This window comes from Ambystoma mexicanum, chromosome 8 (assembly GCF_040938575.1).
Source record: "Ambystoma mexicanum isolate Mex_15411 chromosome 8, UKY_AmexF1_1, whole genome shotgun sequence".
Classification (NCBI taxonomy): Eukaryota; Metazoa; Chordata; class Amphibia; order Caudata; family Ambystomatidae; genus Ambystoma; species Ambystoma mexicanum.
The window spans coordinates 273,802,921-273,825,018 of NC_090929.1; the positions used below are offsets into that span (position 1 = coordinate 273,802,921).

Below are 22,098 nucleotides of genomic sequence, written 5' to 3' on the forward strand. Positions count from 1 at the left end.
CGGTCGGATTGAAGGGTGGTCCAAAGGTCCCACCAGAATGTTGGGTATCAGCGCATGATGGCTGAAGGGGTGAGAATTATGACCAAGGTCTAAATAATTATGTCAAACGTCACATAGTGATTACGTATTTAAGGAGGCATACAGTTGGAATAGCGCTATTGAATGGACAGAAATATTAAAAAATTGGTCAGCGCATGGGGGAGAGATGGTGGGTTGCACATATTCAATATACGCAAGGGGAGTCCGAATATGGTTGAATCCCACCATTCCGTTCAAAGTACTGAACACCAAGGCTGATGACGTGGGTAGAATGGCTATATTACATGGTATGCTTAACAATCGGGAAGTATGCATAGTAAACACCTATGCGCCTTATCATGATGCCACTTTCTTTTTTCGATCGTTGTATGCGAGACTAAGCCCTTACCGGGCAGGAGTCGTGATATGGGGCAGGGATTTCAATTTCACCCTAAATCCAATCAAAGATAGGTTCGACACAAAAGCATAAAAGACCAGTCCCACCGGCCAAGGTCTTGTACACACTCTTGAACCATTTTCAACTAATGGACATATCGAGGACATTACACATGGATAGAAGAGAATTCTCATATTACTCTGCCCCTCACGGAGCTCACACAAGGCTTGATTATTTGTTCACAGAGAAGAACACGTTTGGGAATTTCCAGATGCTGATTATCAGGATAGGCTGTTGTCGGATCACACTCCCTTTTTAACAGTCGTATTAAAATAGTACAGTTGATTTCATGGAAGTAAATGAGGGTAGTGTAAAACATGTGGGTACAATTTGGGAAACATATAAAGTGGCTATTAGAGGAGAAATGATAGCCAGAGCAGGTGGAGTGCTGAAAGGCATCACTAAAGACTTACAGGATACAGAAAGTAAATGATTGGAACTGAAATGGCGGATCGATGCTGGAGAGGAACATATGGAGGAAGAAATAAGATTGAGGCAGGCGTGTATAACACAATGGGATAGGCTGGGTAAGTTTAGCTACGCAAGATATCTTGAGAGAAGCCACGCACAAGGAGATAAACCAGGGCGAATGTTAGCCTGGCTATATAAAAATAGGAATGTAAGATCTCCGATACATTCCATCCTAAACGCAGACCGGGAGGAGGTGAACACACAAGTAGGTATGTATAAACAAAGTTTTTTCAGAGTATTACAAGGAGTTATACAGTGGCCCACGACTAGAGAGGGAGGAGGAGCTACAGGACGCTTTAGACCTTATTACTCTGCCGAAACTAGAGGAATAACAAAGGGATGTGCTAGAGGAGCCCATAACTGCTGAGGAAGTTGCAGCCACCATTAGATCATTACCCACAGGCAAAGCACCAGGTACGGATGGGCTAACAGAAGAGTTCTATAAGGCTTATGTAGATACGTTGGTTCCACTACTAGCTAAGGTATATAATGAAGCATATGAACGAGGAATCCTCCATGAAAGTATGCAGAAGGCCGTGCTAATTCCACTCCTCAAACCAAACAAGGACGTAACAGATTGTAGTTCTTATAGACTGTTGTCTTTACTAAATCAGGATAGGAAGATACTTACGGCACTTCTGGCAAATAGGCTTAGGACAGTAATACCAACCTTAATCAATCAAGATCAGACAGGATACGTTGCTGGGAGAAGTATTGCTGGGAATTTGAGGCGATTGCATCATGTCATCCAGTGCACGAGAGACAGGATTGGGCAAAGCGCTGTGGCCTCACTGGATGCTACCAAGGCGTTTGACTCTGTACACTGGGACTGGTTAAATGCTACCATGATTAAGATGGGAATGGGTCCTAACTATATGAAATGGGTGAAATTAATTTACACTCAACATATGGCTAGGGTCAGGACTGGTTCCACGTTTTCTGATAAGTAAGAACTGCATAAAGGGACGAGACAGGGGTGCCTGCTGTCCCAAATGCTATACATACTAGCAGCGGAACTCATTGCAGCGCTTCTGAGACAGGAATATGGCGATGCTGGCATAGAAATATATGGGGTGAGACACACAGTGTCAATGTATGCAGATGATATGTTAAAGCAACAATACCTCCACAATACCACCTCTACAAACCTAAGTAACCCAGAGGTGAACCTGCCATATGTACTGGAGGTATTGGACAACTTTGGTACACTGACAGGGATCCGAATAAATAAGGGTACGTCATGTCTATTCCAGCTGGCGGAGATGGAGACTCTTGGGAAAGCTGAACTGCCAGTTCTGCCCTTGCCATAGAACAAGGACTCATTCAGATATCTAGGGCTGAACATACATCATGATCCTAAGCGTGAGCATGAAACTAACACAGTTCGAGCTAAGGAGGGCTTTGTCAAATCATTGGAGTTTTGGAGCAAGCTACCCCTGTCGATGGCAGGGAGAGCGGCGCAGTTAAAAATGGTGGTATTGCCAAGACTGATGCACTGCCTTGGAAATGTCCCATATAATATCCTCAAAGAATTCTTCATAAAACTAGATAAGGCATGCAGGGGCTTCCTGTGTCAAGGGGGTAGACAGCGAGTTGCACTTCATGTGTTACAGAGGCCCTACGTGCATGGAGGATTGAAGATCCCAAATTTTTAATTATACTTTCTGGAGTGCCAGCTACAGCATGTAGTGCAATTGATGGCAGATGACCCTACCGGAGATAAGATTCTGCTACAATCAGCATTAAAAAGATTATTTCTCCAAGATTTTATCTGGACTTCCCCGAGGGAACAATATAGCCACCCCCATTTAGTCAAAGTGGGAATACAGATGTGGAGGAGGACCTGCAGAATCATGGGACTGGGAGAACTGATATCGCCACAGATACCCTTGGCTGTGGTAATGGCAGATGAGCACAGACATAGAACTAGAGTAAGAGTACATTGTGAGGCCAACTGGATTGCGACGATAGGAGATTTGTGGGGAAAAAACAGGTTTTGAACTAAGAGAGGCCACGAATATACACGAAGGGCAGTTCCTGCTACACAGGACTATGATAAGTACAATAAAAGGTAGGTGGCCAGTCGTCACGGAGGAGACTATAGAGTGTGCAGACGCAGAAACACTTATAAACATTTCAGAGGTGGGACACGCCATTTCCAGAATCTATGGGTTAGTGATTGATTGCACCATGAGAGCTCAACTAAAATGCAAGGGAAGATGGGAGGAAGAACTGGGGAGAATGCTTGAGTACAAAGAATGGCAAGGCATAGTTCTATATCACAAAAAGGTCTCTAGAAATGCCAGGCTACAGCTAATCCAACTCTACATCAAAGGGCATACCTAACACCAGTTGCAATAGTGAAATTTAAAGGGGCGAGTAAACAGTCATGTCCCAAGTGCAATAAAGAGAATACAGGATTGATACATATGTTTTGGGAAAGTTGGGTGGTGCAGGGCTTTTGGAAAAGGGTGGCGACTAAAGTAGCTCAAGGGCCAATTAATCTGGATATTCAATCCCAGAAGCTTGTATGCTGGGGCTGTTTAAGAAAAGTACAAAGCAGAAGTCCCTTGTAAAGATCAAGAATCTAATTTACATAATAGCCAAGCGTAGCATAGCCATGCAGTGGAAAGCTAATAAGGAGCCCAGTTTTGACAGATAGTGGGAAGGCCTGAAAAAATGGATAGCGGCAGAAACGGGGATGTGGGAAAAAGTGCTGGGGGAACAGAATCAGGAACTGGGAACAGACATTCTTCAATGGATTGCCCTGACAGTGATATTATTCAATCACATTGAGAGGGATGGCGTAACCCTAGATACGTTAGATGGCACCGGGAAAGTGTGACAGAATAATAATACAGGTAGAACAATATACAGGCAGTTGGAGAAGGGAGGATTTTGGGGAGTTACAAGGGGAATACTATGAAGCAGATTTGAAGAGCATGATTAATGTCATTATTGGTTGTTGTTGATTGTTACTGTTGCACGAAAATACCAATAAAGACAATTAAAAAAACATGGATATCAGTGTCACAATTTTAGTACGTTCTGACCATGAAGAGAAGGGCTGAAGACTGTGTCGCAGCAAAGAATTAGCTGGGAACATGCGAGAAGCGAGAAGGGCTGTCTGGCCTGGTGTCAAGACTGAAGGCAGCCAAGAACTGATTATCTATCCTCAAAGAACAGTGAACGTGAGAAGCTGAATTGCCCCTCATTAAGGTGCAAAGAAAGAACACCATGAGTGCCAAGTTTATTAATTCAAGACAAATAAATGCTACACTATGGCCCGAATTGCGGTCTCCTGTCACGTGAGCTAAGGATGGGAACAGAGTTGGGAACGCAGTCCAGAACTTTGATAAGCGTGTGCTCACACTCCCATATATTCCCAGAGATGAGAATACATTGCAAAGCCAAGTTCAAAGACAGTCTGCATGGCAGAAGGCACGAGTGATGAGAGATGATGGGCTAATTGGGAGGCGATGTAGAGTTCAGTCTACCTCCTGGCACCTGGGTCTAAGCTCACATGCTGCTAAGTGAACCAAATGTTCCAGAAGGGCACAAGCGTGCCAACCAATTGTAGAAGGCCATATAACGAGAGGCCTTATGGTTTGAGAGCCAATGGAGTACCGTGTTTCTAATAATAGATGTTCCCATTGAGCCAACCACAATCCCCCCAGGTTTTTCTATTTTTTAAACTTTTTTTTTTGCTGAGGATTTCATTACAGCAAAAACATAATAAGAGTTCCTCAATCATACATTCGACTATATAGCAATTAGTGGTATACTAGCAGTTCTGGATGTACCAATTTAGTGGTCAGACCGGGTTGTGTCATCGTCTGACTCCACCTGGATGGAATTAAGTTATCTTCTAAGAGGACCCTATACGTCTTTCGGTCTGCAGGTGGCCGACACCCCTCTGACATAGTTCTCTTCACTTTCCTGTACAAATATTAGATCTCTAAGGCATACTTGCGAAGTAGGAGCGGCTTTTGCTTTCCAAGTTTTGAATATGTTCCTTTTGGACACTGCGCCGGTAACTGCAAAGAGCTTGTGGGTTGTGATTGAGACTTTGCCTATGTCTCCCAGTAAATATTTCAATGGGGTGGCCGGTATTTGTATGTCTAGTATGTCACTCAGGATTTTGGCTACTTCTTCCCAGATATGTGTGATCGGAGGGTATTCCCATTACATGTGTATTGATTTTGCTGCTGGAGCGTTGCATTTTGGACAGATTGTTTTGAGGGGTCACATTTAGCCACTTTTCTGGGAGTAATATGTAAATGATTTAGTATTTTAAACTGGATTAGTCTAAAGTTGGCACATATGGAAATAGATTTAATATAATAACAGTATTTTGCTCATTGTTGGTCTTCTATTGTAGTGTCCAAATCTCATTCTCACTTCGTCTTCATCTTGCTTTTGGTTGGTGAATGTGATTGTACGGTTTTGTATCGCCTGGATATGTTACCTGTAAAGCCCTCTTGTGTCAGAACATCTGACAAATACTGGTGTGGGGTCGGTGTGGACGGGAATGATGGCCATTTCTTTCTGCACGCTGCACTTAGTCGATGGTACTGTAGCATTGTGGTGAGGCCCGCTCCCACCTTACCATGAACCTCCTCCAATGACACACACCTCCCATTCGGGTAAAGGTCTCCCAGTCGCATTTCTTTCCCAGGACCCATTTCCTCTGTAATGGCGTTTCTAGTGTAGATTCGATGCCTGGGTAGTACCAGAGGGGGGAGAAGGGCCAGTAAGGATCTATGCATTTCACCCTACTAAATAATTTTGTCCAAGCTCGCACTGTGGAGACTAGTGGGTCTACCTTGTGGGATGTTTTTACCCATGCATCCAAGCCCTACCATAAAACTGTGCAGTACTGGCATGGAAAACATCATGATGGCCAGAACTCCCCAGAGACTGCACAGGGAAAACATGAAGAATAGGCTGCCACCCATTTTTGCCTATGTTGTGAGCACAGGAGGGCACTGCCTAAAACCACCATTGGGCTACACACACAGTAGCCTGAAACCATTGGGAATGGCAATGCTGATTGCCAAAAAGCAACTCAGAACTGTGGGGAATTCATTTTCTTAATCCCAAAAATGGTTGCATTACCGGTACTCACCACTATCAGAAAGCTGGCGTTTTAAAACCACCAGACTTTTGTGTAAAACTGAACAAATGAAACAAAACCAGACCAAGGAAAGACTTGCTAAGAGGTGGATACAATGTAAAACTATATTCTGAAATGACTTGAAGGAAGTCATTATTTAATGTATAGGTAAAAATTGTCAGTTTGATTTGAATGTAGAAAACTGGGAACAAAAAGTGACATTTAGCTGAAACCTGGCTTAAGTAAACTGGATTCTGCCTGACAACTACCCCCGACAGGAGTTGAAACCTGCTCAGCCACTCTTCCCCTTGCCAAAAGGAGTTGACACCTCTCTGATTAGATTAGGGGTGGAGCACCAGGGAACTGGAAGGGACAGAACAATGCAACTCCCTTGACTCAGGCAAATGTTATATTGGGGGCTTCGTAAAATAGCTTCCTCTTGGGAGAAACTGGGGGGCAGCTGTGCCTCTGTGAACAAGCTGGCTTTGGGGAAGTGGATAAACCAGTTATTCCACCCTGTGATGTGGGAAGCCACACCCCTTTTTGACCAGAGCATAATTTTAAAAAGATAGATAACTCATAGTGCGGACTTGTCAGAATTATATAAGTAATACCATTATTCTAGTGATTTTTCCGTGCACATTTTAAGAGGCGTTAGGACCCTGTGGTGTATTCTGGGGGGTTGCTAGCGGAAAATAGGGTCTTACTCCAAATGTCTGCATGTTAAAAATCTGACACTTCGGGGGGGGCGCTGTTGCGCTCGTGGAAGATGGCCGCTTGAGCTCCAGCTCCGTCCCGTGAGGCATACGATCTCCTGAACTCGCCGGTTGCCTTCGACACCACATATTGCGGACCCGCTGCTCGGACGGCTGACGGGACCGGGCGTCTGTGTGCCGAGTGCCGCCTTCCGGGCTGCCCCAGAGGCCAAGTTACATCCTGCTGCGAGTGGGGCGGGAGCGGGTGCCAGTCCGACCCGGCTCCCGGCTCCAGACGATCTTGCCTGAGCCCCGCGGCGCGTGGCCTGCTGTGGGGGAAGGGTGTCCTGCCCTGCAGGCGCGGCGGCATCGCCTGCGACGTGTTGGAGGCCCTGCCTATGTTACTCCTGCTCTATTCTCCTTGTCACCACAGGAGCCCGGGATCCTAGAGCGGACTGCTCCGCTGCCCCGTCCTGGGCGGTGTGCTGTTCGCGCCGACCCGACGCCTTCTGTGAGCTTTTGGTGCCACCTCACCTCGGCGGACTTTGGGGGGGGTCGGCCCTGGCCCCCAGTCTCCTTTTTCTCTGCCACAGAGGACTCCAGAGCGACCTGCTCCGCTGCCCCGTCTTGGGCGGTGTGCTGACCACTTTCTAGTGATTGCCCGTCCGGCCCCGGATGCCGGGCGGCCCTGGCTCGGTTACCCGCCCTCTTCCTGCACCGCGGGGGCCGGGATCGGTGCTGGACCCCAGGGCGCCAGGCTCCGTCGCCCCCTCCTGGGCGGTGTGCTGACCACATGGAGGGAAGCGTCAACCGACACCCGACCCCTGCGTGGTGAGTGATCCGGACCCCGTTCGCCCTCACGTCCGCCCCTCGGTGGCGGACCCTGCCCATCCACTACCGGACTTCCCACCCTTGTGAGAGATTGGTCTTTGGACACACGGTGGAGCCTGGGGGTGCCCCGCTCATTAATCCTCTGTCCCCCTGGTTGGTTGGGGGTACCACGTGTGGATCTATCGGGTCCTGGTGCTCCTGTTGCCCCTTCATTGGGGACGGCTGACACTGGGCTCTCATCTCAGGCCGTGGCGCCCACCGTTTATATTTTGAGCTCAACAGGGAACCCTACCTAGATCCTACGACCAGCTCCTTCCTGGACATAACTGCGGAGGGCGATACGGCCACCTTACTACCCTGGTGACGGGCATGGGGGCAACCTGAACTGCCTACGCCTTCTCTCCCAACGTCCCCCGCCATTCGGATCAAGTGTCTCTCACTTCACTCTCGATACTGGGTTGCCCCCCCCCCTTAATAGGGTTTCTTGGGTCCGATTACTGCTCACTGATCCCTGCATACATTAACTGGCCGGCGTCGCCCCTCTCTGGGCCCTCCCGCTTGGAGCGGAGTCGGCGTGTGCTCTTCTGGCGCGCGGCTCGATCCTCGCCTGCGAACCTCGGTGGATCCTGGTGCCTCCCCCTCTGTCTTCACCCAATTCCTGGGTAGATCCGTTGATCTTAAGTTCACCCTTCCATCGACATCATGTCGACACGCACTGGCAAGAAACAATCCTCCATCAACATCTTCACCAAGCCCTCAGGAAGCAATGGTCCGGAGACGTCCACACAGGAGCCTTCTGCCCCAGTGGCACTGGAACCGTTCGACCCTCAAAAAATGATGGAGTTTATCCGGGATGGATTTACCACAATTCATAGTAAATTGGACGACATGAATGGCACGATATCCTCCATCAAGGCGCATATGGAGAGAACGGATGGCCGGGTGGCTGAGGTTGAGGCGCGTGTGAGCTCCACTGAGGACGGCCTGGGCTCCCTCCGGGCGGAGGTCTCTACACTATCCGCCCGTGTCACTGAGGTGGAAAAGAAAAACGAGGACCTTGAGTCTCGCTCGAGGCGTAATAATCTCCGCATTATTGGGGTACCGGAGGATGGGTTACGCGAGCCTATGGAGGAATACGTCGAGGACCTACTGAACCAAATCCTGGATTCCCCCAAACTCTCACCTCAGTTCGCGATTGAAAGGGCCCACCGTGCGCTCACGGCGAAGCCCAAACCCGGGGCACCCCCACGGCCCATTATAGCAAGGGTCTTAAATTTTCGCGATCGAGATGCCCTTCTTAGGGCGGCGAGACTCAAGGGAGACCTTCTCCTGGGCGCGGCCAGGATCCATTTATATCCGGACTTTTCTGTGGCGGTACAACGGGATCGCAAGACCTTTCTGGCGGTCAAGAGAAGACTACGTGACCATCAGGTCAAATATGCCATGCTATACCCCGCCAAACTTCGGATTGAACATGCAAACCGAGTCTATTTTTTCACGTTGCCTGAGGAGGCCTCCAGGTTCATAGATGAACACTTTCCCGGCTGAACTGTACCTTCATCAGGCACCGCTGTGGGCTCCCCCCGCAGGCGCGTCGGAGCAGTTGATGTGACACTGGCTACCCAAGGCATTGTCAATTCATTGAAATGGATACCGCTGTGTCCCATTGTGATCTCCCAGTGCTGGAGGGGGCCCCCTTTTATTGAAGGCGACCAGGCCACACTGTTGATAGTTTGTGTGATTGTTCTTATCGTCCCTCATGATTGCTATGTTCGGGGACCCACTGTTATGGCAGGAATTGAATGGGTCTATGGGCAGGCTATGTTATGATCTGCTTCCTACCATTGCACCCCAGAGGCTTGCCACACATACTCCTTGCATTCCTGGTCGCCCGGGAGTCCGGGGATAACCCTCTGGATTCCACCACGACATGTTGTTATTGGACAGCACTACTCTGCATGCTAACTGTCCTCCACTGTCCTCCATTGTTGGATTGTTCAAGACATGGGCCTACATGCGATCATTCTTGTCAGGGTGATCCTTCTGTTCAGCTAGACCCCGTTAATAGATTGAACACGATTGTTGCCCCTTCGAGTGTCTATGATGTACACCTGTCAGACTCCTGTTGGGCGGTTGGGTCATGTTTCCTCCTTCTCGCGCCCTCTCGGGCTCATGTCCCGGTTCCCCCCGCCGTCACTGTGACACCCCCTGGGGCATCAGTGGCCGGGGGCATACACCACCCCGGTCCGGTTGATCGGGAATTCACGTCCTTGCAGCGCTTGTTCATTGGTTCATTATCTACTGACCATGCCCGCCTTTTCCCTTCCCCTCCACGGGTTCTCCCCTGGACGGGAAACGACAATAATGTCAGGCATAATGTTTATCCTAAAATTGCCTCACGGTTCGGAGTATTGCTGCCGGGCCGACTCGCAGACCCCCCAGGCGTCGATGCCACTGTTCTGGTTCTGGTTGTTTGGTTTTAGGGTCTTCATCCCTCTGGTTGGGGGAGGGATGTGGGAGGCGGAGGGGGGTAAGGGGTTAAATGTTAAAAAAGGCTTGGAGACAGCAGGTGGGGTAGAGTTTGGAACATTATGGCCCCAGGGGCATCGTGGACCTAACCATATTGTTCAACATCCATGGGGAGCACACTTCCATCCACCCGTATTCTTCTATGGCCAACCCTGGGGTGCGGGGTGAGGAGGCATTGACATTCATGAGTTGGAATGTGCGGGGTCTGGGTAATCACAAAAAAATGAGACTGTTACAGCTTCAGGCCGAGAGACATGGGACTAAAATCTAATTTCTTCAGGAGACACATGCATCTTCCGAGTATTGTGAAAAATTTGCGAAATCATGGGGCCCCCAAAGGTACTTCACCACCTACTCCACCCAGAGCCGCGGAGTTATGACCCTGATCCACAGAACCCTCAAATTCAATTCCATCGCTACGTTAATTGATCCTCTGGGCAGATATGTTCTACTTCATGGCGTCCTGCAGAATAGGGAAGTGGTCCTCCTAAACATTTATGGCCCCAACATCGATGATCCCGAATTCTATCTACAATTGGTGACCATCTTGGAGGGCTTCCCGCTGATACCGATTCTCTGGGGAGGCGATTTTAATACAATATTCGACGTGAACCTAGATAGATCTGGATCCAGACCCCGTCAGCTTTCCAGAGCGGCATATGCTGCACTGTCCTCTCTTCCTCGATTAGCCCTATATGACGCATGGAGGTTTCTTTACCCTGACTCCCGATCTTACTCCTTCTATTCCTCGGTTCACGATTCCTTCTCTCGAATAGACAGGTGGCTGGTATCTGGTGTGCTGATGAGGAGCGTGTCTGGACTGACCATCCTCCCCAGGACCCTCTCCGATCATTCCCCGGTGACAGTCACCCTACTCTGGGGCCCGGACGGCGGCCGGACCAGGCACTGGAGGATGAAACCACTCTCTCTCCTCGACCCGGTCTTCAGCTCTGAGTTGGAGTCGGCCATCGAGGAGTTCTTTGAAATTAACACCAATTCCGTTCCCTCCCAAGCCACCCTCTGGGAGTCCTTTAAGGCCTACATCAGAGGCATCGCCCTCTCCAAGGAAAATGGTATCCTTAAAACTATTCGGAGGGAGATTGCAGCGAGCGAAGCCAAATTGTCAGCGTTGGAGACCCAATACACGTTGGACCAAGCTCCAGAAACCCTCGCGTTAATTGGCTCGGAGCTGGATATATTCCGCTCGCTCGCGGACCGTGAGCTGAAGTTTCTGGATAACCCTGGACATGCGAGGAGATATGGGGAGGGTGAACGCCCGGGCCGCCTGCTGGCTAGACTTCTCCGCTGTGAGCTTGGCGCCCCACCCATTCCTGGAATTGAGAGACCTGATGGCTCCCTGGCCACTTCGCCTGGAGATGTCAATTCTGAATTCCTCTCCTTTTATCAATCTCTATATACACAATCAGATAAAACAACTGAGGCAGAAATTGATGCCTATCTCGATAATCTTCCCATCTCGGTTCTCTCTCCTGAGACCGCCGGATCTCTTGAGAGCCCATTCACCCCTGACGAGTTCTCGGAGGCTATAGATTCACTTTCTTCAGGCAAATTCCCGGGAGCAGACGGTATACCTGTGGAGTTCTATAAACACTTCAAATCACTCCTACTCCCTCGTCTAATTGCGCTACGGGACGAATCGGTGGAGCTGGGCCAATTTCCCCCCTCGTTACGCGAAGCCACCATAACAGTCCTACTAAAACCCAATAAACCTCCTACTCAATGCGGTTCGTACCGTCCACTCTCTCTGATCAATTGCGATGCCAAGATCTACGCCAAAGCACTTGCTCTTCGACTTGCCCCTTTCATGCCACATATTATTCACCCAGACCAAGCTGGATTTATCCCAGGCCGTTCCACATCCTTGAATTTGAGACGTCTATTCAACATTATAAGTAGGGTGAGCCCGAGTGTACATACGGTGGCCGCAACACTTGACATGCAAAAGGCATTTGATTCAGTGTCGTGGAGATATCTCTGGCGGGTACTTGATAAATGTAAATTCGGTCCCACCTTTGTCTCCTGGGTCAGACTACTTTATTCCAACCCTGTTGCCAGAGTCCGCACGGAGGACCGCTGCTCCCCTCTTTTTCATATAGCCAGGGGCACTAGACAGGGATGCCCCTTCTCCCCCTTAATATTTGCTGTAGCAATGGAGCCATTTGCGGATATGCTTCGTCAAAACCATGCGCATAGGGGTCTACGTACCTCCGGTATCTCGGACATAGTTTCCCTATACGCTGATGATGCGCTTCTCTTCATCCGTTCCCCCGAGACCAACCTGGCCCCAATACTAAAGGATATTGCCTTATTCGGGCACATCTCCGGACTAACGGTAAACTGCTCTAAATCATCCCTTTTCCCGCTTACTCCCAGCACACTTCCCCCCCCTGATACCATGGGGTTCGCTTGGGCCCAATTTACAATTACTTACTTAGGTATAGTGGTGGCTCGTCACACCGAACGGGTCCACGAGGAGAATTATCAGACATATCTCACAAACCTCATCACAAAACTACAGGGCTGGGCCAGGTTGCCGATTTCGCTGGCAGGCAGGATAGGGGTGCTGAAGATGGTGGTACTTCCCCAACTCCTGTATAGATTTGCTAATGTCCCGCTATGGCCGGGAACCGAATTCTTTCGATCACTGACACGTATCCTCAACTCCTTCCTTTGGCACTCAGGTGCGGTCCGTCTAAAGCTCAAGACCCTTGCCACCCCCATGGAGGCTGGAGGATTTGGAGCTCCGGATTTCCTTAATTATTGGCTGGCGGCACAACTCCAACACTCTGCACACTGGTTCAATGTATCGGATCCCCCCCCCCACGTCAGATTAGAAAGGTTATCGATCAGTGACCGTGATATCCGATCCCTAGTGGTCACGCCCATGCCGGTGGTGTCGGATTTGCTGGATCCTACGGCTTGCACATCCCTAGCCTTACACAAATCTTGGCAAATACTGGGTACCATTCATCCCTTTCACGGCAACTTTCCGATTTGGAACTTCCTCCCAGAAGTCCCACATGTCCCTCCCTCGGTGGTCCGCACATGGGCTGAGGCTGGATACGAACTACTTCGCGACATATTCGAACAGGGAAACTTTATCGAATGGCCCGACCTCCCGGCCTCACTTAGGCGGAAACCCTCCGTTTGGCTCCAATACTCATCTCTCCGGGGGGTACTCAAGCGCAAATACATACGTTTTCCGGCATTGCCACCAGATGAACCTGTAATTACCGAGCTATCCTCGCCTTCTCCTATGAGGGGAAAAATCTCCAGGCTATACACCCTGCTTCAAACCAGATCACCTCCCGCATTCTCCAAACTGAGGCACGCCTGGGAGTCAGATCTCGGCACCGAAATATCTGACGAGCTGTGGACCCATATGTGTGCACGCACCCAGTTGATCTCCTTTAACTCCCGATTCAAATTAATTCAATTTAAGGTGCTCCACAGATATCATTATACCCCGGCTAGGTGCACCGTATGTCAAGTGACTCCTCCCCTAGGTGCCCTAGATGTGGCGGTGAAGAAGCGGGGTATATACACATGATCTGGTCTTGCCCCCGACTCACCCAATTTTGGACCTCAGTGTGCTCCACTATCTCATCTATTCTCGAGTGCCCCATCTCCCCATCCCCAATGCAGTGTCTATTTCATGATTTCCCTGAACCTCACCGGGATTCCAGGAAACTAGCTAGCCTCTGTATGCTACTAGCTGTGCGTACAATCCTACTCTGCTGGCTTCGGCCAAACGCTCCTACTCACACACAGTGGCTCAGGGCAGCCACTTGGGCTTCTGACACCGAGGAGTCCTGGACGATGCAACAGCCCGCCCACTCCAGACCTAGGAATATATGGCAAAAATTCCGCTCATACATGTCCTCCACCGTCTCCGTCTCTGGCCCTGCATCACCGGTCCCTGCTCTAACCCCAGCTCCAGTTGACTCTTGATTCTCTCCCAACTGTCTTCGTTTTGTCCTCGCATGTTCCCCCCATGGGTGTACGTTGTTCCCTGTATTGCCTTATGTGATTTCTTCAATTGTACCGTATTGATCTCTGATGTACACGATCCCCTTTGCGTTTATGTTGATTTTACATGCCTTACTGTAACTTGCCTGTGCCTGTTGTACCAAGCTGAATAAACAAAAGTTAAAAAAAAAAAAAAATCTGACACTTCATCAATTAATGTCCATACTCCTTGCGCACATGTGTGTAATTTTGGGTAAATGTCCGATATTGCAAAACCAGTTAAAAAGCTCAAAATGTTGTCATTTTTTAATGCAAGCCCCCAGGAAGGACAAGCATGGACCATAAGGAATATATAATGTGTACATGTAATTTCAACAAATTGTGTATCTGGGAAAGATGTATTTGAATCAAATAGAGATTTGTGGGCAAACTGACCAGGGGAGGATCCTCTGACCCATAAACAGACCTCATCATGATGACAATCCATTTCCTTCCCCCAATCATGGGAGAGGGGAGAATTGGGCCAATGACAAGTAGAGAGGGGCAGGCTTAGCTAGGCCCAGGCACACACCCATTTTCAAAACACATAAAAAGAGACTGCTGGGACAGGTAGAGACATTAAAATTCCATTTGCTGCGGAGCATGCTGACCGACGACTTCACATCCAGAGATCCAGACTTCAAATCCATCAATCTCCAGAACCTGTAGCAGAAATTAACTCCAGAATTTGTAGCAGAGAGGCCTGAATCCACCAGCTGAATCCTCTTCAGCAGGCCTAAAAACTAACCAAACTATTCAACAGCCGGGCGAGCTGTTTGAAGTTTTGCCGAGAATTTTTGCAAGAACCTGTAGCAGTACCCAGAAAGCAGTGTTACATCCAGAATCCAGAGAGGCTAGACCAGCAGAGCAGAGCTGACCCAGATCGCTGTGAGCAGAACCGGTGCCTGATTGACCCGCCGAGCAGCCAGAACCGCAGCTGGACGTGTTGACCAGATCCGTGACGAGGCCTAGTTCAAATTTATATTGTGAGTACCTAGCAGAACTGTGCAGAAACAATCTCTTAGTTAAAATAATCTAATCCAAACTATTTTAACCTAAGTAGAACTGCCTCCTGGAAATCGTGTCATCTGTCATTTTTAAAGCTGCACAACTGTCACCTGTCAATTCTGCAGCTGCAAGCTGTCACCTGTCATTTTGAGTTTACTTTAAATCCGAAAAACTACCTTTATTTAATCGTCCGTATCTCTGGAACCGTTTGGGCTAGGAACGAATCTAGGCTTTCCAACGAACCTAGAACCGACATCCTACTCCCTATACTTTTCCCGCAATCGTGAGGCACGCACTCGCGAAATTTACCGCAATTTGCGATTTTGGCTCAATTTCTCCACTTGTCAAAATAGCAGCTCGATTCTTTCTTTTGTTAAAATCTGTTTGCAACTTGGTAATAACTCATAGAGCATTGCTAAAGTGAGCCTGAACTAATACCAACACGCATCTCCCACTCACCCTGAACCTCTACAGGGAATTAAAATCAAGTTGTCACATTTTCCCATCCATTGCCATCACATTTAAAAAGCATTTCGGCCTGTGTTTCAAACTCCTACCTGTTTCCTCTAAGCTTGCTGGGGGGGAACTGAATTTCGTATTGTATTTGATTGCATTCCTGAGAACTGTGTGCTCCTCTTTCCATCTCCTTCCATTTCTTACATTGCCTAGGGGAGGGGGGAGAATTGCCAGAGAAAAAAAAGTGATTATCTTATCTTTTGCTAAAATCATATCAAGTATTTCTGTACTGCATTTTATTCCTCATTGCTTTTCCCTTGAAACCATAAAAGTATTTTTGCTACTTTATCCATCCTATACTAACTCCTCATTGATTGTAAAGAAGTGTGCTAGTGCCAGATTACCCATTGTTGATCAACATCATATGTCTAAGTGTACTATCAGATATTAATTTATTATAGAAGTGTGATATATATATATTGTTTAATTTTTCAAAGAAACCTTTTAATTTGCAAAACAAACCTACTTCTTGGGTCAGTGGGGTCAGGGGGATTCTAAGAGGGGGGTGTTATACAAGGGTTGTCATCCAGAGTACTGAACTGGACATAAAAATACATCAATAAGGGTTTTCCTCAGCATCCCAGACTAGGCATTGACTTAGCTGTAGTGTTGATTGAATATCGCTTACAACCTCACCCATGTCCTTTTTGGCTTTGGCAAATATCATGGATTGCAAGTTTATGGGGACAGCCGCAAACGTCTCCGCTTGTATGTAGGCGTAATGCTCTGTAGAATTGACCCAGTACTTTGCAAAATGCACCTGTGCAGTATAATAGTAAAGTAGAAAATCTGGTTATTCCGCCTGTATCATACCTCTCGCACATTTTGGGCCATTGAAGTCTTACCGTTCTCCCCCCGATACAAAGTTAGGGGCCAGTTTCTGTAGTTTAGAAAAAAAATTCCGGCCAGGCCAAATTGGGATATTGCTAAATAGTTATATCAGCTTAGGTACCACCACCATTTTTAGTAGAGCTACCTGGCCGTATAAGGATATGGGGAATTTGTTCCAGAGTTCCCCAAGGCCTCTTCCCACACCTCCAGCAATTTAGGGGTGAGTTCCGTATTAAAGGTTTTGTAGAGACCTTCTGAGAAACCGTCTGAGCCGGGAGTATTACCCGTTTGTAAGTCTTTAATAGCTTGTCCAAACTCCTCTGTGTTCAGGGGGAGGTCTAGTGTCTCTCTGTCTACCAGATCCAATACGGGAAGCAGAAATGAGTCCATATAGTTTTGAAGCTCTACCGGCGATACTATATTTGCGTTTGCATTTAATTTAGTGCAGATTTCCACCTCATTCACTGTACGGCGTCCGTATGTATAATTCTGTCTGAGCCGGTTATCCACGTGATCTGCCTCACCCCTTGTTCGGATTTAATAAGATTGGCCATAGATCTGCTCGCTTTGTTTCCCTCGCCATATCTCCTGGCCCTTATCGGCTTAGTCATGTAAAAACCATCTTGTTCTGCTAATGATCTAAATTTTGTTAGTTGGTCCTGTAATGGTTTCAGTTTGTCAATCCCCGGTGCTCGTGCTTGTAAATGTTCTAATTCTTTTAGTGCATGCTCGGTTTGGTTCAGTTCTCTCCTTATTTCTCGAAGAGTACCTTGTGACAGTGATATTAGATGCCCTCTCAGGCATACTTTAAAGATTTCCCAGACCGTGGCAACCAATTTCACCGATCCAGTGTTGCGGTCAAAGAAGTGCACTATATCTGATCTTAAAGGTTTGATCACTGATTCGTCTTTCTCTAGTGCTGGAGACATCCAGCAGTTGTGTTTTTTTTGTAAGTTATGATCACTGTCTACCAACAGTCATTCTAGGAGGACTGGAGAGTGATCTGACAGTGTGCGAGGGAGTATGACAGGATGTGTTCAGGTGAGGACAACCAATAGTCGATGCAGGAGCTGGATTCCTGAATATGCGAATGGAACATATATTCCTGCTGGTAAGGGATGTATCTCTCTCCATGCATCCACGAGAGGTAATGTGGTCATGGCTTGAAGCATGGTCAGTGCCGACTTGGTGTGGTTTCTGTGCCCCTTGGACGACCAGTCTTTAGATTGGTCGAGGATTGTATTGAGGTCGCCCCTCCCATCGTTGTAGCAACAACAAGACCGGCAACAAGACCGGAGGCGGAAGCCGGCCGCATCCCCTAAAGGGCCGCGACCTCAAGGGCCTGTCTGCGGCTGTCCGTGGCGGACCGGCGAGCCCGAGCAGCCACGCTGCGCCTAAATCCGCCTGATCAAGTAAGGTCGATCGGAACCCATCCCGCCCCTCCTCACCATCGTCCCTTCAGCGTAGTAAAATATCAGAGACTAGCAGCACAAATGCCAGGCATTGGGATTACTAACACTGTAAGGATATATTAGCAAAACGTACTGACGCTGATGCTCGATCCCTAACTGAGCTACCTACCTCAGCCACCATGTGTCCTCTGAGCTTTGTTACAACAGCACAGTGATTCAGATTTCCTGCAGGCGGTACGCCTTAGCACCGTATAGCACTCCACTACAGTCAATGTTTATCTGTATGTCATTTCAGTGTCTGCTTTATCCTATTGCATTGCAAACCGTATTAGTAACCCAGTAAAGCAGCCTGAACTACATTTATCCACCTATTGGGCCCTAGACAATACGTTCAGATACTAATTGCCCTCCCTACTAGCTAAAGCACCCAGATTGTCGCACAGCACTTTGCCAGTTGTCTATGCTCCTCTCGTAATGCGCCCTGTTATCAAACATTTGGTATAGATATGAATACTTGTACCCTGACATCTACTGCTAGTTAACAAACTGTTTACATCTGCTAGTTAATCTGATCCTAAAAGTATCTTTCCCCAGGAATACATTCCCCATCGACTTGTAGTGCCAAACACCATCACTAGGTCACAATTATGCGTGATTGGCTATCCTTCATCATGTTCCCCTTCACTATCATTGCAAACCAAATACCTTGCACAGGGAACTATTATGTGAACTATAAAGATGGCCTCACTAAACTAGCTTGTCATCGCCACCACCCCATCCGTTGCCCCACCCCCTTCCTGCCCACCCAAACACCCTTCCCTTACCACTCTAATGACGAAAATACCAGAAGCTCCAACTCTCGGGGACTCTGCCAAATAAGTCCTCTAGTACACATCAAACAAGAACATCCACAGACTTACGTCTCTGCAGTGGAAACCCCTTCCACCACTCCCATTCTGGGGATTAGTAGAAATAATCGCCTAAGATCGCGTACTAGGTACCATGATCAGAGTCATTCACCCAACGACAACACACTCAGCAAATTATCGCCTATGGTAATCGCATGCCCTAGAAAATGTATTACCAATGACCCACCATGCCCAGCTACAGTAACTACTGTTACACCACCCACTCCCAGACAGAAACCTCTCTCGAACTATAATGGCGACCTCATTAATGCACGGTCCCTATGAGCTCATGTCATTGAAATACACAACCTCATTATTGATCTTAACTTAGACGTCCTGTTAATCACAGAATCTTGGCTCCACCAAGCCTCTGGTCCATTACTATCTCTAGCAATGCCTCCAGACTACACCATACTTAGGACAGATAGATCCCACTCACATGGCGGTGACGTAGCCATCATATCCAAAAATGACCTCAAATTCAGACTCTGTCCCATCGAAGACATTACGGGCTACGAATTACTACTAGTCAAATTCCCCCCAATGATAAAACTACTATTAATATTATAGTAACCTACAGCACCCCCAATTTGAATAGCAGCCCAGAAATAGATCTACCATTATTACTAACCCCAATGATTAAACCAAAAACCAAAGGTATCGTCTTAGGAAGCTTCAATTTAGGATTTATGGACCCCCTAGACAACAAAGCAGAAGCGCTACACTCGGCATTAAAGGATATGAACTTTATGCAACTAGTGGATGCCCCGACTCACGCCAAAGGTAGAACTCTGGATTGGATCTTTACCCTGAACACGAACATAACCATAAATTCCATTACTCCCCTTGACTGGACAGACCATCATAATATCAAATTTACAATTAATACCAATGAACCACCCCCCTACAATCACAACCACTCATTCCTATGAAACTAGGAACCGTCGTAAGCATACACCGGACAACCTCATGCCACTGCTTAATGAAGTCTTCAAGACTACATCAATTACCAGTGAAAATCCCTGCCATTTAGCTGATACCTACCACAACTGCCTCACCGCCACTGTGAATGCAGTAGCCCCCCTCACCACCAAAACCAAAAGAACAGAAAAACGATCATGCTCTTGGTATAAGGATGACATAGCAAATCTCAGAAGAATCAAACGTGCGTTAGAATATGCACATAGAAAACACCCAACCAAAGAATCTGGCAATGCCGTCCAATTGGCTAACATTACCTACGAAAAAGCCATTGTTGGGATTCCAAGATGGCGGCTGATAGGAGGTAGTCGTATCAGCCGCGCTCTCCGGCTTCCCGAGGAGAACTTCGTGCGGTCCACCACCCCGCCGCAAGTTGGATCTGCCTCGGGCTTGGAGGAGACCCCCGGGCACGTCTGCGGTGCGAGGCGCCTGGACGCGTACAGGGAAAAGGACGGAGCTGCGGCGCAAGCTCCGATTGGATCTGGCCTGCGCTGCTGCTGCGGGCCCGCCTTCGGTGGAAGAGCCCCTGAGATCGGAGCGCCTGGCGGGTGCTTGGCTCCCTCGGCCGGGTGTTGCCTGGTTGGGGGAGTTCGGGCCTGTGGGCCGCGACCAAGAGGAGAGTGGAGGCCGGCGGCTGCAGCGCTAGTGGTCGGGGGCGCCGCGGCTCTGGACAGGCGTCTGCCGCGTCGGCGGCTACTGAAGAGGAGGAGGACATAGCTAACCCCCCCCGTTGGTGGAGCGGGCTCGGCCGCCGGCTGGGGAGGAATGCTTGCAGCAGACGCTGCGGGGAGTCGGGGTCCCCTGGGGGGGCCCCAGGACAGAACAAGCGACCCGCCGGAGTTGCGGGAGAGAACTGAGACGGGGGTGCGCGGAGGTGGCCACCCTGGCCGCCCCCCCTCTCTTTGGAGCGCTGAGGATCGGCGGCAGGAGCGGGGACCTGTGGCGGGAATCAGAGGAGAGTGGAGGCCGGCGGCTGCGGCGCCGGTAGTTGAGGGGCGCTGCGGCTTTGGTCAGGCGTCCGCCGCGTCGGCGGCTGCTGAAGAGGAAGAGGACATAGCCAACCCCCCGTTGGTGGAGCAGGTGAGTCGGGGTCCCCAGGACAGAACAAGCGGTTCCCCGGCGTTTCGGGAGAGAACTGAGACGGGGGGTGCAGAGGGGGCCACCCTGGCCATCCCCCCTCTCTTTGGAGTACTTAGGATCGGCGGCAGGAGCAGGGACATCGGGAGTGCTCAGGCCCGGATCCCTCCTCCCCCCCCCTTTTTTTTTTCTTTTTTTTCCTCCATATATATCCCGATGCCCCCCGGAAGAAACAATTGAGGAGTGCTCCTGGCGGGAGGGCCCTCCCCCGCACTGAGGGCCCTCCCCCGCACTGCACCTGTGGGCCCTCACCCTCACTGCACCTGTGGTGGGAACCAGAGGCTACCCCTTGCTCTGGAGGCAACAAGCGGGGGGCCCGCAGAAGAGGAAGACCCCAGAGCACGGATAACGCCGCACACCAAGAGCCCGGGGAAATAAGTCTGGAGGCCTCTCTGTTGGGCGACAGGACAGGCTGTCCCCTGTACAGTAAGCAGGGGGAAGCAGTCGTATAAGGAGGAGAAGATCTGTGGGGGGGGATTGGGGCCGGATACCACTTTGGTGTGTGTGGACAGCTGGAGAGATGGCGGCACGGAGCAAGGGGAAAGGGAGCAAACCGCCCCAGGACCAGCGGGACCCGCAGAGTACCCTCCGCACCTTGTGGTCTACGCAGTAGAGGGGTGACGACTTGGAGGGCAGCATCGTAGGTCTGGATGGAACGGGTTCAGCAAGGGAAGAGCGGACCCCATCTCCAGTCAACAGGCAGGACCTGGTGGGTGAGATCCAGGCCCTTCACTCCAGCCTGGCTAAGACATTCCAGGAGCAGTTCCAGCTCATGCGGGCTGACTTAAACGACACGCTGGGGGAAATTAAGCGAGACCTAAGGCAACTTGGCGAAAGGACTGACCTTCTGGAAAAGGGGCTCCAGGAGGCAGAGAAGGATACGACTGCTAATAGCGAGGCCATATAGCGCCTAGATGTGGCTACCAGCAACCTGGAGGTACAGATGGAAGACTTTGAGAATAGATCTCGAAGGATTAACATACGGGTGAAGTCACTCCCGGAGTCGGTATTGGACACAGACCTCAAACTAGAAATACAGAGCCTCTTTGCAGAGATCCTGGGGGAGACCCCCCCGAGTAGCATTGAGCTGGATCATGTTCACAGAGTGGGCGGGCTCCTCAGGGGTTCCTCCTCGAGGCCGAGGGACGTTCTAGCTGCC

At 49.3% G+C, this 22,098-nt stretch overlaps 1 long non-coding RNA gene across 1 annotated transcript in view; it reads right to left on the reverse strand.

Annotated features, from left to right (window-relative positions):
- The window catches only part of LOC138473570 (uncharacterized), a 439,138-nt gene that overhangs the window by 96,172 nt on the left and 320,868 nt on the right, over positions 1-22,098 (reverse strand). The window contains exon 2 of the long non-coding RNA XR_011268787.1: positions 15,712-15,819. This is a non-coding gene — a long non-coding RNA (uncharacterized lncRNA). The remainder of the gene's footprint in view (positions 1-15,711; positions 15,820-22,098) is intronic.